Raw genomic sequence first — 14969 nt, forward strand, 5'->3', positions numbered from 1 at the left:
ACGGGCAGAATTTTATGAGATTCTTTCTAAGTGTCCAGCTAGTGTGAAAATGGGAGAGTTGCTGATCCATTTTCAGGCGAGTTTTCATTCCCAATTTTATGTGCTTAGTCTTTGAAATTATGGGTTAGATTATTTCTAACCACTATAGCCTGTGGCCAGGGCCTAATTTGCCAGACAGCCAGCAGCTCAGATCAGAGCCACAGACTATCAGAATCTCCACGGGCCAGATACAGACCCCAGCTCCCAGCTAAAATTACTGAGCCCCTTAACTCCACCCCACCCTGGACCTCTTGGCATATGACCCCCTCATCACCCCACTGGCCCCGGTGGCTGCCTGACATGATCTTCTTTCTGCCCTGTCCCAATAATCACAGAGGCACAAATACCCCCGCCGGTCCAACAGCACGCCACGTGTACTGACTTGATTCTCCCTTCATGGTAACAAAGCAAACTGCTTTAAACTCACTAGAATGCAGTCACAGGCACGTGACTTGCCCAAACTTCTTGCAGCTGACCTGCCCTAACAAGGGAGAGTTCCGTAAAAACCCCAAGGACGGGCAGACAGGCAGGCAGTGCTAGAAGAAATGGCCTCCAGGAAGACAGCTCCCTGATTTTCAGATGCTAACCTGGCCAGCTTGCTGAGGGTGGAGGCACTGACCTCCTTCCAGCAGGCCGCTGTCCCAGAGAAGGGATGGAAATGCAGCAATGGTGGTAGCATGTGTTAGTGCCAGGGCACTGGCCAGGAAAACTGGGAAACAGTGCCGCAAAAAAGTGAATGACTTAATCTGGGCAGCAAGGATGAGTGTTTTACTTCATCTGGCATCTTCCCCTAAATGACCTCCAGGTCCCCCCTACCCCCAGCACCGTGCATGCTTTCAACCAGTGTTCCCCAAGCATCTCCTTTCTCCTATCCAACCCTTGCCCTCTGAGGGTCACCTCTGAGAGCCTGCTGGACTCGTGCCATCAGATTTGACATGGCTCCTTCTGAACCCACGGGAGAAGATTATCCATAATCACCTGGACAGGGTGAAGACAGGGGCTGGTGTGTATGAGATCCTGGTCCTTAATGTCTTTGAGGAACAGGCACTTGGGAAGAGCATTGGACCATTAACGACAGCATGGTCGAGCTGGAGCATAGAAATGAGCACCTGCCAACAGACCAGTAATATACACTCCCCATACCACCCACCCACAGACTGCCAGCAACAGATACTCACCGTACCGCTGCACAGACCCCCAGCACCATACACTCCCCATAACACCCCACACATCCCAGAATGACAGTACAACACCCCCATTTTGCCCCCCCAACTCACGAACACACACGCAGAACCCATGCAGTCGTGGCCACAGGCACTGTTGCTTGACAAGTCCTGAGGCTGCAGCACTGCCAATTCAGAAAATTTCCAGCCCACCCCCACCTGCAACAGAGCTTGCTGCTGCCTGCACTAGGAACTAGAGTCAGCGCTGAGACCCGAGTTCAGCGCTCGGAGCCGGGTCTGAGCTGAGAGCCCGAGGTTGGACCCCATGATAACAGCAACCCCCCACATACTCGTAAGCCCTCCCAAAATGCAAATTGGCTGCCACAAACCAACCCCCTCAAAGCAGCATGGAGCAGGTTGAACGCAGAGACTTACCTCCTCCTTTACCCTCACTGATCAAGCATTTCAATCCGACTTTTGCAGTGGAGGTGTTTTTCTGACTGATCTGGCTGCAATGAGAGAGGAGGTTAAGGCGGGTGAGCTGGAATGATTGGGAGAGAAGCTGGTCAATGACATTATGATGAATGCAAAAAAAATGCAAATTGACGTTTCACCTGTTTTGGATGGGCACCTGATCATGCCAAATTGTTCTGTTTGGTAAAATGGGAATGGACGTGAAAATGGGCCATCACGTTCATCAAGCCACATCATGCCGGATTTGACAACATTTTCCTGCCACAAAACGGGTGCAATGAGATTGTAAAATTTCACCCAATATCTGCACATTTTTCGCCATCTCCCATAGGTTCAGACTGAAAGAACACTGAGCAATATCAGTGAAGAAATATCAGCTAAGATCAGTCTGCTTGCCTTCTCCTTCCTCCACCGTGCTCTCTCTTCACCCCTCAGATGATACTTGCTGCTAGTGAGACAAACGTGTCAAAATTTGGCTGCTTCAAATAGGTGAGTTTGCAGTGAAGGTGTGAAAGACACCAGCAGCTTCCTTAAATTATTGTACTGAGGCCTAAGGTCCAGTTTCAGGCTAGCCTTCAGCTCTTTGTACAGGTCCTAACTAATTTTCACCCTTTAGCTTTATTGCCATGTCAGGGTGGCATGATGGCACTGTGGTTAGCACTGCTGCCTCATAGCACCAGGGACCCGGATTTAATTCCGGCCTTGGTGACTGCATCGAGTTTGTATGTTCTATCCTTGCCTGCATGTATTTCCTCCAGGTGCTCTGGTTTCCTCCCACATTGCAAAGATATGTGGGTTAGGTTGATTGGCCAATGCTAAATTGTCCCTTAGTGTCAGAGAGACTTGCAGGATAAAAAGGTTGGGTTATGGGAATAGAGGTTGGGTGGGATTGTTGTCAGTGCCGGCTCGATGTGTCAAATGATCTACTTCTGTACTATAAATGGCATCACAGTGGCACAGTAGTTAGCACTGCTGTCTCACAGCTCCAAGACTCGGGTTCAATTTCTGGCTTGGATCAATGTTTGTGCAGAGCCTGCATATTCTCCCCATATCTGCGTGGTTTGCTCCAGGTGCTCCAGTTTCCAACCACAGTCTGAAAGATGTGTTGGTTAGGGGTGCATTGGCCATGCTAAATTCTTCCTCACTGTACCCAAACAGATGGTGGAGTGTGGCGACTAGGGGATTTTCACAATAACTTCATTGCAGTGTTAATGTAAGCCTACTTGTGACATAATAAATAAACTTTAAAAAAGGGACTCTAGTCCCATTATTGGTACCCTGAATCTCAGGAAATCCAGACACTCTGAGAAAGTTAACCCCATATTCTCTTTGTTTTGCTGGGTCTGTAGGAAACAAAAGAGACATAGTACTTCCTTGAACAATGCACCTTTCACTGACAAGTTTGATATCCCGGCCAGTGGGGAAGACTCCAGGGTAGGCTGCAGGAGCAGATAGGTTTAATCCCCAAACTGGGAGATATGAGGCTGTCTAGTCCAAGGATGGAGTCATCAGTTTAAAGTCCAGCATCCAATTAATCTTAGAATCATAGAATCTACAGTGCAGAAGGAGGCCACTTGGCCTATCGAGCATGCACCAACAGCAATCCCACCCAGGCCTCATTCCTGTAACCCCACACGTTTACCCTCCTCATCCCCCTGACACTAAGGGGCAATTTAGCATGGCCAATTAACATAATCTGCATCTTTGGAGTGTGGGAGGAAACCAGAGCACCCAGAGGAAACCCACGCAGACACTGGGAGGATGTGCAAACTCCACAGACAGTGACTCGAGGCTGGAATTGAATCTGTGTCCCTGGCGCAGTGAGGCAGCAGTGCTTCTTGATGTTTTTGACTTGTCCATGTTTAATAATTTCTTGTCAAAAGACACTCAAATTACTTTGCTGCTCCATGGTTCCTGGTATCTCACAATTTAGAAAATATCGTGCTTCTTTGACCCAGGGTAGATGACGTCAAACATCCCCCTCAATGAACTCCACTTCCCACAATTCTTCCATTCACCTTAGCGATGACATTTGTTTTGATGCATCCAGTGGAAATGCTGCTTAAGTCTCCTTCCTCCATCCTATGGTGCTCTATTTACCTGAACAGTGACAGTGAACTGGCTGTGCATTGTCATTGCTAATTACTCTGAGTTCTGAAAGTAGAAACACTTTCAGAATAGCATCACATGAGTGCAGTTTCAAAAGGTAAATGTAGGCTTTCATCATTTTGACTCATCTCAGTTCAGCTTGGGTCATTTTGGTTTTCTAAGTGATAAATATATTTTTAAAAATGAATTCTTTCCCCCACAATTGTTCACGATTTCCATTTGTTTGACAGGCATGCTGTGAAGGTATGCATCACCATGGAAATATCACTCTTTGCCTTGAAGTTTTATCTGGTGCTTTTCACTTGATATTAACTTTTTGACAGTAACCGTTGGCTTTTGCTTCACATTTCCCACATTGCTTTTGTTTAGTTCAATTGATGGTGTCTTTTTTGTATTCGTTCTTGGAATGTAATCAAGGTCAGCATTTATTACCCACTTCTATTTGCTCTTGAGGAGGCGGTTCGAATCACAAATAGGTTTTCTTTTTAAAACCATTTTTCTCCTTTTGATTTGTTTGAATTACTTGTTATAGTTGTGTTTTTTTGATTGCTGTTTGTGGAATTGGCTTCAAATAAAATTGAAGAGAAATTGTTCCTGGTCCTTGCTCTGTGGAGGTATTTTAACCCCCAGAAGCTGGTGAGTTGGGAGTATGGGAGTAGTGGGATTAAAATTCTTGCTTTACTCGAGGTTGTTGTTTGGGTGCTATTTGCCAAAGTCAGAGATTTAATAACTGTATTCAAGTAGGTAATGATTAGCACAATAAATATCCTCAGGAGATGTTAATGATATCTTTTTAAATTGTGTTCAACTTGGTTCTAGTGACCAGGCAGTGCTCAGGGAGACAGAGGTGAGTTTCAGCAACAGTTCAGGTGGGTATTTAAATTTCTCATTGCCACATCTGCTCACATATTGCAACTAGTACCTTAGTTATTCCTTCTCATAAACATTTGGCAGGGCATGCTTATATGAATCCAACTCTTTTCAACCTTGGAGGATTTAAATAGATGCAATCAGGATAGGATGCACTTGTGCTGTGTAGGACAGAAAGACCATCTCTTTCCATCTCTAAGCTCTGCAACCAGCCTGAATGAGTATGCGACTATAGAAACTGACTTCATCAGTAAGTGTGTAGAAGACTGAGTGCCAAAGAAGTAAATCTGCGTGTTTCCAAATTGGAAACCATGGATGAGCAGGGATGTCCATTGCTTGCTGAAGTCCAGGTCTGGACCAGCAGATGGGCACCACAACAGCTCAGTGACTATCACTGCTAGCTGTGCAGATACATAGATTTGGGCCAGTGTCTGTGGGAATTTGCGCATTCTCCCTGTGGTTGCATGGGTTTCCTCCGGGTGCTCCGGTTTCCTCCCACACCTCAAAGATGTGCTTTTAGGCTGATTGGTGTACCAAATTGACCCTACACTATTCTGCCCTGAATCTGGCTAGAGTAGGGGTACCATTCACATACACACGGGGCAAGGTAGATGTAGGAAAATGCTTTAAAATGGCGGCGCGGGCTCATTGGGCCGAAGGGCTTGTTTCCCGTGCCAGGTTGTTCTTTGTTCTTTGTTTTTTGTTTTTGTCTGAGGCATTCAGGTCAGGTGACATGGACCTATACAAGAAAGTCAGATATGCTCTAAGGAGATCCATCAAAGATGCCAAAAGACAATACCGATACAAGCTAGAATCCCAGGCTAGCAAAATGGACTCCTGCTGACTATGACAAGGTCTGTAAGACATAACAGGCCACAAGATGAAGGTAGGTAAAATCGTGGGTTCCAATGCACCCCTCCCCGATGAACTTAACGCATTCTATGTCCGTTGCGAGCAAGAGGTCAGTGAAAGCACACCCTCCATTCTGGAAGCCTGTATCCAAGGTCACCATTGCTGACGTCAGAGCAGCCTTTGCAAAAGTCAATCCATGGAAAGCAATTGGCCCAGACAGGATACCCGGATGAGCACTCAGAGCCTCTGCAGACTAGCTGGCAGGATATTCGGAGATATCTTTAACCTCTATTTACATCAATCTAAAATCCCTACCTGCTTCAAGATGATGACCATCATCCTGGTACCAAAGAAATGCCAGGCAATGTGCCTTAACAACTATCATCCAGTGGCTCTGACATCCATCATTATAAAGTGCTTTGAAAGGTTAGTCATGGTACAAATCAATTTCTACCTCCCAGATTGCATGGATCCAATACAGTTCACCTATCGCCACAACAGTTCCACAGCAGACGCCATCTCCCTGGCCCTACACTCAACCTTCGAACATCTAGATAACAAGGACACCTATGTCAGACTCCTATTTATAAACCACAGCTCAGCCTTTAACACCATTATTCCTATGAGACTCATCTCCAAACTTCATGGCCTCGGGCTCGGCTCCTCCCTCTGCAACTGGATCCTAGACTTCCTAACCCAAAGACCACAGTCAATAAGGATAAGCAACAACACCTCCTCCACGATCATCCTCAACACCGGTGCCCCACAGAGCTGTGTTCTCAGCCCCCTACTATACTCTACATACACAAAGAACAAAGAACAAAGAACAACCCAGCACGGGAAACAGGCCCTTCGGCCCAACGAGCCCGCGCCGCCGCATCCTCCTATACCTACTCTGCCCTGCGTGTCTGCGAGTGGAACCCCTAACTTAGCCAGATTCAGGGGAGAATAGTGTCAATTTGGTAAACCAATCAGCCTATGACTGTGTGGCCAAAATATCTTCCAACTCAATTTTCAAGTTTGCTAATGACACCACTGCTGTGGGTCGGATCTCAAACAATGATGAGACACAGTACAGGAAAGGGATAGCGATCTGATGAGCTGGTTTGATGACAATAATCTCTCCCTTAATGTCAATCAAATGAAGAAAATAGTCATCAATTTCAGGAAGCATAGTGGAGAACATGGCCCTGTCTACCTCAATGAGGATGAAGTAGAAATGGTCAAGAGCTTCAAGTTTTGGCTGTCCAGGTCACCAACAATCTGCCCTAGTTCCTCCATGCCAACACTTTCATGAAGAAAGCCCATCAACATCCTTACTTTCTTAACTTTTTTTTAACTTCTTCACTCAAAGGGTGGTGAATCTCTGGAATTCTCTGCCCGTTGAAGTGGTGGAGGCTGCCTCGCTAAACATTTTTAAGATGCGGGTTGATGGGTTTTTGATAGGAGAGGGGATTAAGGGTTATGGGGAGAGGGCGGGAAAGTGGAACTGAGCAGCGACAGATCAGCCATGATCTTATTGAATGGCGGGGCAGGCTCGAAGGGCTGGATGGCCTACTCCTGCTCCTATTTCTTATGTTCTTATGTTTCTCAGGAGACTAAGGAAATTTGGCATGTCTGCTACAACTCTCACTAGCTTCTACAGATGCACCATAGAAGGTATTCTTCCTAGTTGTATCGCAGGTTGGTATGGCTCCTGCTCTGTCCAAGACTGCAAGAAACTACAAAGGGTCATGAATGAAGCCCAGTCCATCACTCAAACCAGCCTCCCAACCTTGACATTTTCTACATCGCCCACTGCCTTAGAAAAGCAGCCAGCATAATCAAGGACTCCACAAACTCCGGACAGACTCTCTTCCACCTTCTTCTGTCGGGAAAAAGATACAAGAGTCTCAGATCACTTACCAACTGACTCAAAAGCAGCTTCTTTCCTGCTACTATCAGAATTTTGAATGGACCTACCTTGCATTAAGTTGATCTTTCTCTATGTCGCAGTTGTGACTGTAACATTACATTCTGCATTCTTTCCTTTCCTTCTCTATGTATGGTATGTCTTTTCTGTATAGTGTGCAAGAAACAATACTTTTCTCTTTATAATAATACATGTGACAATAATAAATCAAATCAAATCCAAGGGTGCAATAATATAAACAAAGACACATTTTTCTGCCCCACTCGCAGGCAGGACGCGGACCATGCAAAGGTCTGTTGACCTTAGGCGGGGTTTTCCAGCTTTTCGGTGAGTGCAGCCAGAGACACAGAAAATACAGGTAGGCCATTTGGCCCATTGAACCTGCTCACCATTTAATGCAATCATGGTTGATCCTCTATCTCAACACCTTTCTCCTGTTTTCAGACTCCACACTTATTCACGTTATAATGCATCTGCTATGTATTTACTTACTGACTCAATTTGTCTAAATTGCCTTGAAGCTGCTTTATTTCCACCATACCACTCATAATTCCACCTAGTTTTGTGTCTTCAGCAAACTTGGAAATATTATGTTTGATTCCCTCAATCGAAACATTGATATATATTGTGAATAGCTGGGGCTCAAGCAATGATCCCTTTAGGACCCCACTTTTCACTCCTTTCACAACAAAAAAGACCCATTTGTTCCTACTCTCTGTTTCCTGTCTAAGAAATTCTCAAACCATGCCAATATATTACCCCCAATCCCATGTGCTCTAATTTTGCACATTAACCTAGTTTGTGGGATTTAATCAAAAGGTTTCTGAAAATCATCTGCGTAATCACTCATTCTCCCTAATCTTTTCTAAAAGCTTTGTGAGACATGATTGACTTTGTCCAATTTCATTGATATTTTCTAAGTGTCCTGTTATCACATTCTTTACAATAGATGCTAGCATTTTCCTACTACTGATGTTAGGCTAACCAATCTGTAATTCCCCCATGCTGGGATCAGAACATGTACAGGAGGATTGTTCACAAAAGAGGGGCTGACGTCTCAGTAGAAATTAACCACATCAAAATAATGTCCAAGTAGAGGTTCAGCTTCCTCTGCCTTGTCAGAGTGCACTGCTTACATAGAAACACAGAAACTTTAAGCAGGAATAGGCCATTTGTCCCTTCAAGCCTGCTCTGCCATTCATTTTGATTATGATTGATCATCAAATTCAATATCCTGATTCCCTTTAGCCCCAGGAACTTTATCTAATTTCTTCTTGAAATCACTCACCTCAATTACATTCTGTGGTAGTGAATTCCACACACTCACCAAACTCTGGATGAAGAAATTTCTCCTCACCTGAGTTCTAAAATGTTTACCCCTTATCCTCAAACTATGACCCCTAGTTCTGGACTCCCTCATCATTGGGAACATTCCTTCTGAATCTACACTGTCTAAACCTGTTAGAATTTTATAAGTTTCTATGAGATCCCTTCTCACTCTTCTAAATTCCTATGAGTATAATCCTGACTGATTTGGTCTCTCCTCATATGACAGACCTGCCATCCCAGGAGTCAGTCTGGTAAACCTTCGCTATACTCTTCCTCAGATAAGGACACCAAAACTGCACACAATACTCAAAGTGTGGCCTCACCAATGCCCTATAAAATTGTAGGAAAACATACCCTATCCCGAAATTTAAATCCTCTTGCCAAGAAGACCAACATTTAATTTGCCTTCTTTATTGCCTACTGTACCTGCATACTTACTTTCAGTGAATGACGCACAATGACACCAAAGTCTCACTGAGTATCCACCTCTCTCAATTTACACCCATTCAAATAATAATCTGTCTTCCTACCAGTTTCCATCTGGAGATATAATTTTGGTTGTTGTAATTTCCCCATTATTGTCCCTTCTCACTGCGGTTCTCTGATCCACAACATCGTTCATTCTACAAGAATGGAAAAGTCATGAGTCCTATCTTAGGTGGAAGTGCGGACTTGAAAGTGCTCTGTAACTTGCTTCCCTTTCTCTTGCACGACTATTGTCTTTTACCATGATGTTTGGTATCAATGTATGGGAAAGGAAAAGAAGTTGGGTTCCTAGCCTGCAGCCCATCAAATGCTGAAAAGGGGAGAAATTGTCCTGCAACACTGTTGACAATAACTGAGCCTGGCTAACACAAACTCTTCAGCTTTCTGAGTAGGTCCTTAATGGTGTGTACTCCTCTCTCAGCCTCCCCATTGGTCTGAGGATACAGTCAGCTAGGGTAAGAAAATGGAAGGTCTAAAGGGGATGTTATTACTGGCCACATAGTGTATTCATCTCAGGAGGTTGCATAACAGAGTCCTTACAGGGTTTTGAGTTTACCAACAACATTTTACTTATCCACAGTGAGAGTGATCTATTGTATTGTAAAGGACAATATCCTTTACAATACATAGAAGGAAGGGCCAGCTGAATCTACAAGTTCATCCACGTCCCACAAAACAGTAAGGACGCCACTAGACTAAAGCATGAACATTCAATAAAGAGCGAACAAAAAAACACAACAGTGCTTCATCCAGAATAAAGGAAATGTCCCTAAATTCTCTGTAATCATCAATGTTGCTAACCATAAGGCACGCCAGTACATTTTATCTTTCTGACTAAGCTCGCCTCAACAAACAATGATGGCACACACAAGAATAGAGAAACCAATGTAATGTGAAATATTTACAAGTAGAATTTAATTTTGAAAAACATCTGTGCCACCTTTGTTCATTCAATAAGGCTTATGTTAATGGTGATGGAGTTGGGCAATGGACTTGGGCAGGTAAGTTTTGGCCATGATGCAGGGCCCCCCTGTTGACCAGAGGCTTTTTATAGTGTGCCTGCAACTGCAACATTCTCAGCTAACGGCCAGATTTAACACCGAAGAGCAACTCCTACCACGGAATCACATGGGTTTCCCACATACTGTGCAGCACTTTAAATTATAACTTCAGTCATGATGGAATCAGTAAAAAGCAAGAGAGCAGAAGCGATGCCCAATTCCACTTTTTCTATCAGCAACAGCACACTATAGACAAAGTTCCATCCGCTGTATGTGTGAGGGCTGTGAAAGATACAAGAATATAATTCAATTGCAGCAATGTCATGATTTTGACAATCGCTAAACCCATTTTTCTCATAATTCAGTTGTGGATGAAATATATGTGCCGGCAATATTCGCAATTCTGTCACCAGCTATCTGTTATCTCCTTGTTTTTCCATCACTGACTGAGAAAGATGCAGATGAGCCATTCATCTCCAGGGCCTCCTCCTCTGTATCTCTGAGCTGGATGATTTCTCATAGCTCAGCTGCAGTGTTCACCCTCTCTCTTATGTTTCATGCTCTGTTATACAAGGGGTGAAAAAAAAATCACACTGCAGAATTTTCCCATTCTGCCCGCCATGGGAACCCTAGAAGGTGGTGAAATGTCTATTGACCTCAGGTGGGTGTTTTTGGCCTTGGGGCAAGTGAGGTTGTAAAATCCTGCCCAGGGAGTGTGTGAAGTTGAGAAACTCACCAGATCAGTGCAATGCATTTCCTGAGTGTGCCCATAAGACCCAAGCAACATTTGCATTAGAATTAGGTTGAATGATAATGGTGGATGCTAAATGTGGAGTGATGAACTGTATATAATGTAATGGATAGCATCTTAGAATCCCTACAGTGCAGAAAAAGGCCATTCGGCCCATTGAGCCTGCGCCCACAACAATCCCACCGAGGCCCTGTCCCCGTAACCCCATGTATTTACTCTGCTAATATCCCTAACATTAGGGGGTAATTGAATATGGCCAATCAACCTAACCTGCATATCTTTGGACTGTGGGAGGAAACCTGAACCGCTGGAAGAAACCCACGCAGACACAGGGGGAATGTACAAACTCCATAGACAGTGACCTAAGGCCTTAAACTCAGGTCCCTGGCACTGTGAGGCAGCAATGCTAACCATTGTGCCACCATACCGCCCTTTGCTAAAAGTTGAGTGGATGTGAGGAACAGTGTGGTGAAATGAGAGTGACTGTCCTTGATGTCAAGGCAGATTTTAGAATGTGGCTCCAAGGAATCTGAAGGAATCAGGGGAAAACTCTCCACAGGTTGGAATCATACCTGGCATAAAGGAAGGTGGTTGTGGTTGTTGGAGGTCAGTCATCTCACTTCCAGGACATCACTGCAGGAATTCTCAAGGAAATGTGCTAGGCCCAACCATTTCCACATGCTCCATCAATGCCCTTCCTTCCATTATTAGGACAGAAGCGGGGATGTTTGTTGATAATTGTACAGTAACGTTCATGAGTTCTTAGATACTGAAGTAGTCCATGACCAAATGCAGCAGGACCTAGAAAATATCCAGGTTTGGGCTGACAATTGGTCTGTAACATCCAAGCCACACAAGTGCAGGCAATGATCATCCCCAACAAGAGAGAATCTAACAATCACTCCCTAATATCCAAAGGCATTAGCATCACTGAATTGCCCACTACCAAAATTGTGAGGATTGCCATTGATTAGATACTGAACTGGACTAGCCACGTAAATATTGTGCCTACCATAGCTGGGCGATGAGATCTGCTGCTGGTCCTTTTATGGGCAGGGCCAGAAGATCGCCGAGTGTGTGCTACACCTTCATAGTGCATGCAACAGAGAAGAAACAGACCAAGGTTGAGTTCCCCGAAGCCTGAATCTACGAAGAGACAATGAAATCCTGCAGTGAAGAATTCACCTCCTGAGCCCCTCAAATCCCACCTATCATCTGCAAGGAACAATTCTGGAGTGTGATGGAATATCCTCCACTTGCCTGGGTGAATGCAGCTCTAACAACACTCAAGAAGCTCAACACCATTCAGGACAAAGCAACCCACTTGACTGGCATCCCATCCACAATATTCACTCCCTTTGCCACCAATGTCGAGAAGATGTACAGCATGAACTCACCAAGACCCCTTAGGCAGCACTTTCCAAACCCAGACTGTACCATCTAGAAGAACAAGGGCAGCAGTCACATGGGAACACCACCACCTGAAAATTCTCCAAACCAATCACCACCCTGATACTTCATATATCACGGATTCTTCATTGTCGCAAAGTCAAAACCCTGGAACTCCCTCCCTAACAGCACTGTGGATATGCCTACATTGCACACAGCGGTTCAAAAGGCAGCTCACCATCACCTTCTCAAGCACAATTAGGAATGGGTAATAAATACCTAGCCAGTGCTGCACATATCCGAATGAATGAAAAAAATGTGACGGAACACATTGAGCAAGACAAAGTGAATGGAGACTTAAATCACAGGATGCCATTGAATCTGCAAATGTTCTTGATTTTCCTGACATGATGATGCCATTAAGCTGTTTCCTGCATTGCATCCTTGACCTGGGTATCTGTCCCTGCCCTCTCCCCAGCCTCTGCCCTCTCCACACCCTCAGCCCTCTCCACACCCTCAGCCCTCTCCACACCCTCAGCCAGCTCCCCAGCCTCTGCCCTCTCCCTGACCCTCTGCCTTCTCTATACCCTCTGCCCTCTCCACACCCTCATCCCTCTCCACACCCTGAGCCCGTTCCCCAGCCTCTGCCCTCTCCCCTGCCCTCCCCCACAGGTTCTGCCCCCTCTGCACCCTCTGCCCTCTCCATACCTTCTGCCCTCTCCCCAGCTTCTGCCCTCTCTCCACCCTTCCACACCCTCTGCTCTCTCCCAACCCTTTGCCCTCGCTACACTCTCTGCCCTCTCCCCACCCTCTGTCCTCTCCATACCCTCTGCCCTCTCCCCACTGTCTGCCCTCTCCACAACCTCTGCTCTCTGACAAATCCACATCTAACATGTGGGACGCTTTTAAAGGCCAGTTGATTGGAGTGTAGGAGAGGTGTGTCCCTGCAAAAATGAAGGATAGAAATGGCAAGATTTGGGAACCATGGATGACAAGGGAAATTGTAAGCTTAGCCAAAAGGAAAAAGGAAGCAAAAACATTTTTCTAGGCATGTAAAAAGTGATGAAGCCTTTGAGAAGTACGGTGAAAATAGGAATGAACTAAAACGTAGAATTTGGAAGATAAAAGGGGCCTTGAAATGTCTTTAGCAAGCAGGGCCTAGGAGAATCCAAGGCTTTTTATGCATATATTAAGGGCAAGAGGGCATAAAGAGAAAGAGTAGGGCCACTACAGGACAGTGAAGAGAAGTTATGCATGGAGCCACAGGAAGTGAGTGAGACCCTGAATGAGTACTATGTATTGGTATTCACCAAGGAAAAAGATATGATAGATGTTGAGGTCAGGGACAGGTGTGTGAACACTCTACAGAATGTCAATATATTGAAGGAGAACATGTTGTGTATCCTAAATTGCATTAAGGCAGACAAGTCTCCATTGCCAAATGGAATCTATCCCAGATTACTGCAGGAGGCAAGGGAAGAAACAGCTGGGGCTTTAACAGATATTTTCATATCCTCTTTGACTACAGGTGAAGTTGCAAAGGACTGGAGGATAGCTAATGTTTTTTTCCCTTGTTTGAGAAATGAAGTAAGGATAATCCAGCAAATTATAAGCCAGTGAGCCTGCCATCAATAGTGGGAAAGCTTTTGGAGAAGATACTGAGGGATAGGATATTTGCACGTTTGAAAGAAAATGGACTAGTTAGTGACAGACAGCAAAATTTTGTATGGGGGAGTTCATGTCTCACCAGCTTGATTGAGTTTTGTGACGAAGTGACAAAGATAAATTGCTGATAGAAGGACTGTGGGTGTAGTTTAAGTGGATTTTAGTGTGGTGTTTGACAAGGTCCCACATGGCAGACTGGTACATAAATTGAAATCAGGGATTCAGAGCAAGCTGGCTAGAAGGATACAGAACTGGCTTGGTCATAGAAGTCAGAGAGTAGTGATGAATCGATGTTTTTCAGATTGGAAATCTGTCGCGAACGGTGTTCTGCATGGATCAGTGCTGGGACCTCTATTGTTTGAAGTATATAAAAATGATCTCGAGGAAAGTGTGGGCCATTTGATCAGAAAGTTTGAGGATGACATGAAGATTGATGGAGTTCCTGATAGTGTCGGGGATTCTCAGAGGATACAACAGGATATAGATAAGCTGGAGACTTGGGCACAGAAAAGGCATGGGATTTAATGCAAGATGATGCATTATGGAGCATCAAACTTAGTGTAAATTATACTGTAAATGGCAGAACCCTTAGGAATATTAAGATACAGAGGGATCTGGGCATGCAGGTCCAGGGTACCCAAAAAGTAGCAACACAGGTGGCCAAGGTGATTACGAAGACAGATGGCATGCTTATCTTCATTGGCCGGGAGATTGAGTACAGCTATATACAACATTGGTTAGGCCACATTTGAAGTATTGCATGCAACTTGGGTTGCCACACTATAAGAAGGATAGCTTTGGAGAGAGTGCAAAAAAGTTCACCAGGATGTTGCTCGGGACCCAGGTCTGACCCTCGGATTAGATCACTGTCTGTGCGGAGTCTGCACATTCTCCCTGTGTCTGTGTGGGTTTCCTCCCAAAGTCCAAAA

Source organism: Carcharhinus amblyrhynchos, chromosome 8 (assembly GCF_965287045.1).
Source record: "Carcharhinus amblyrhynchos chromosome 8, sCarAmb.v2.hapA, whole genome shotgun sequence".
Taxonomy (NCBI): domain Eukaryota; kingdom Metazoa; phylum Chordata; class Chondrichthyes; order Carcharhiniformes; family Carcharhinidae; genus Carcharhinus; species Carcharhinus amblyrhynchos.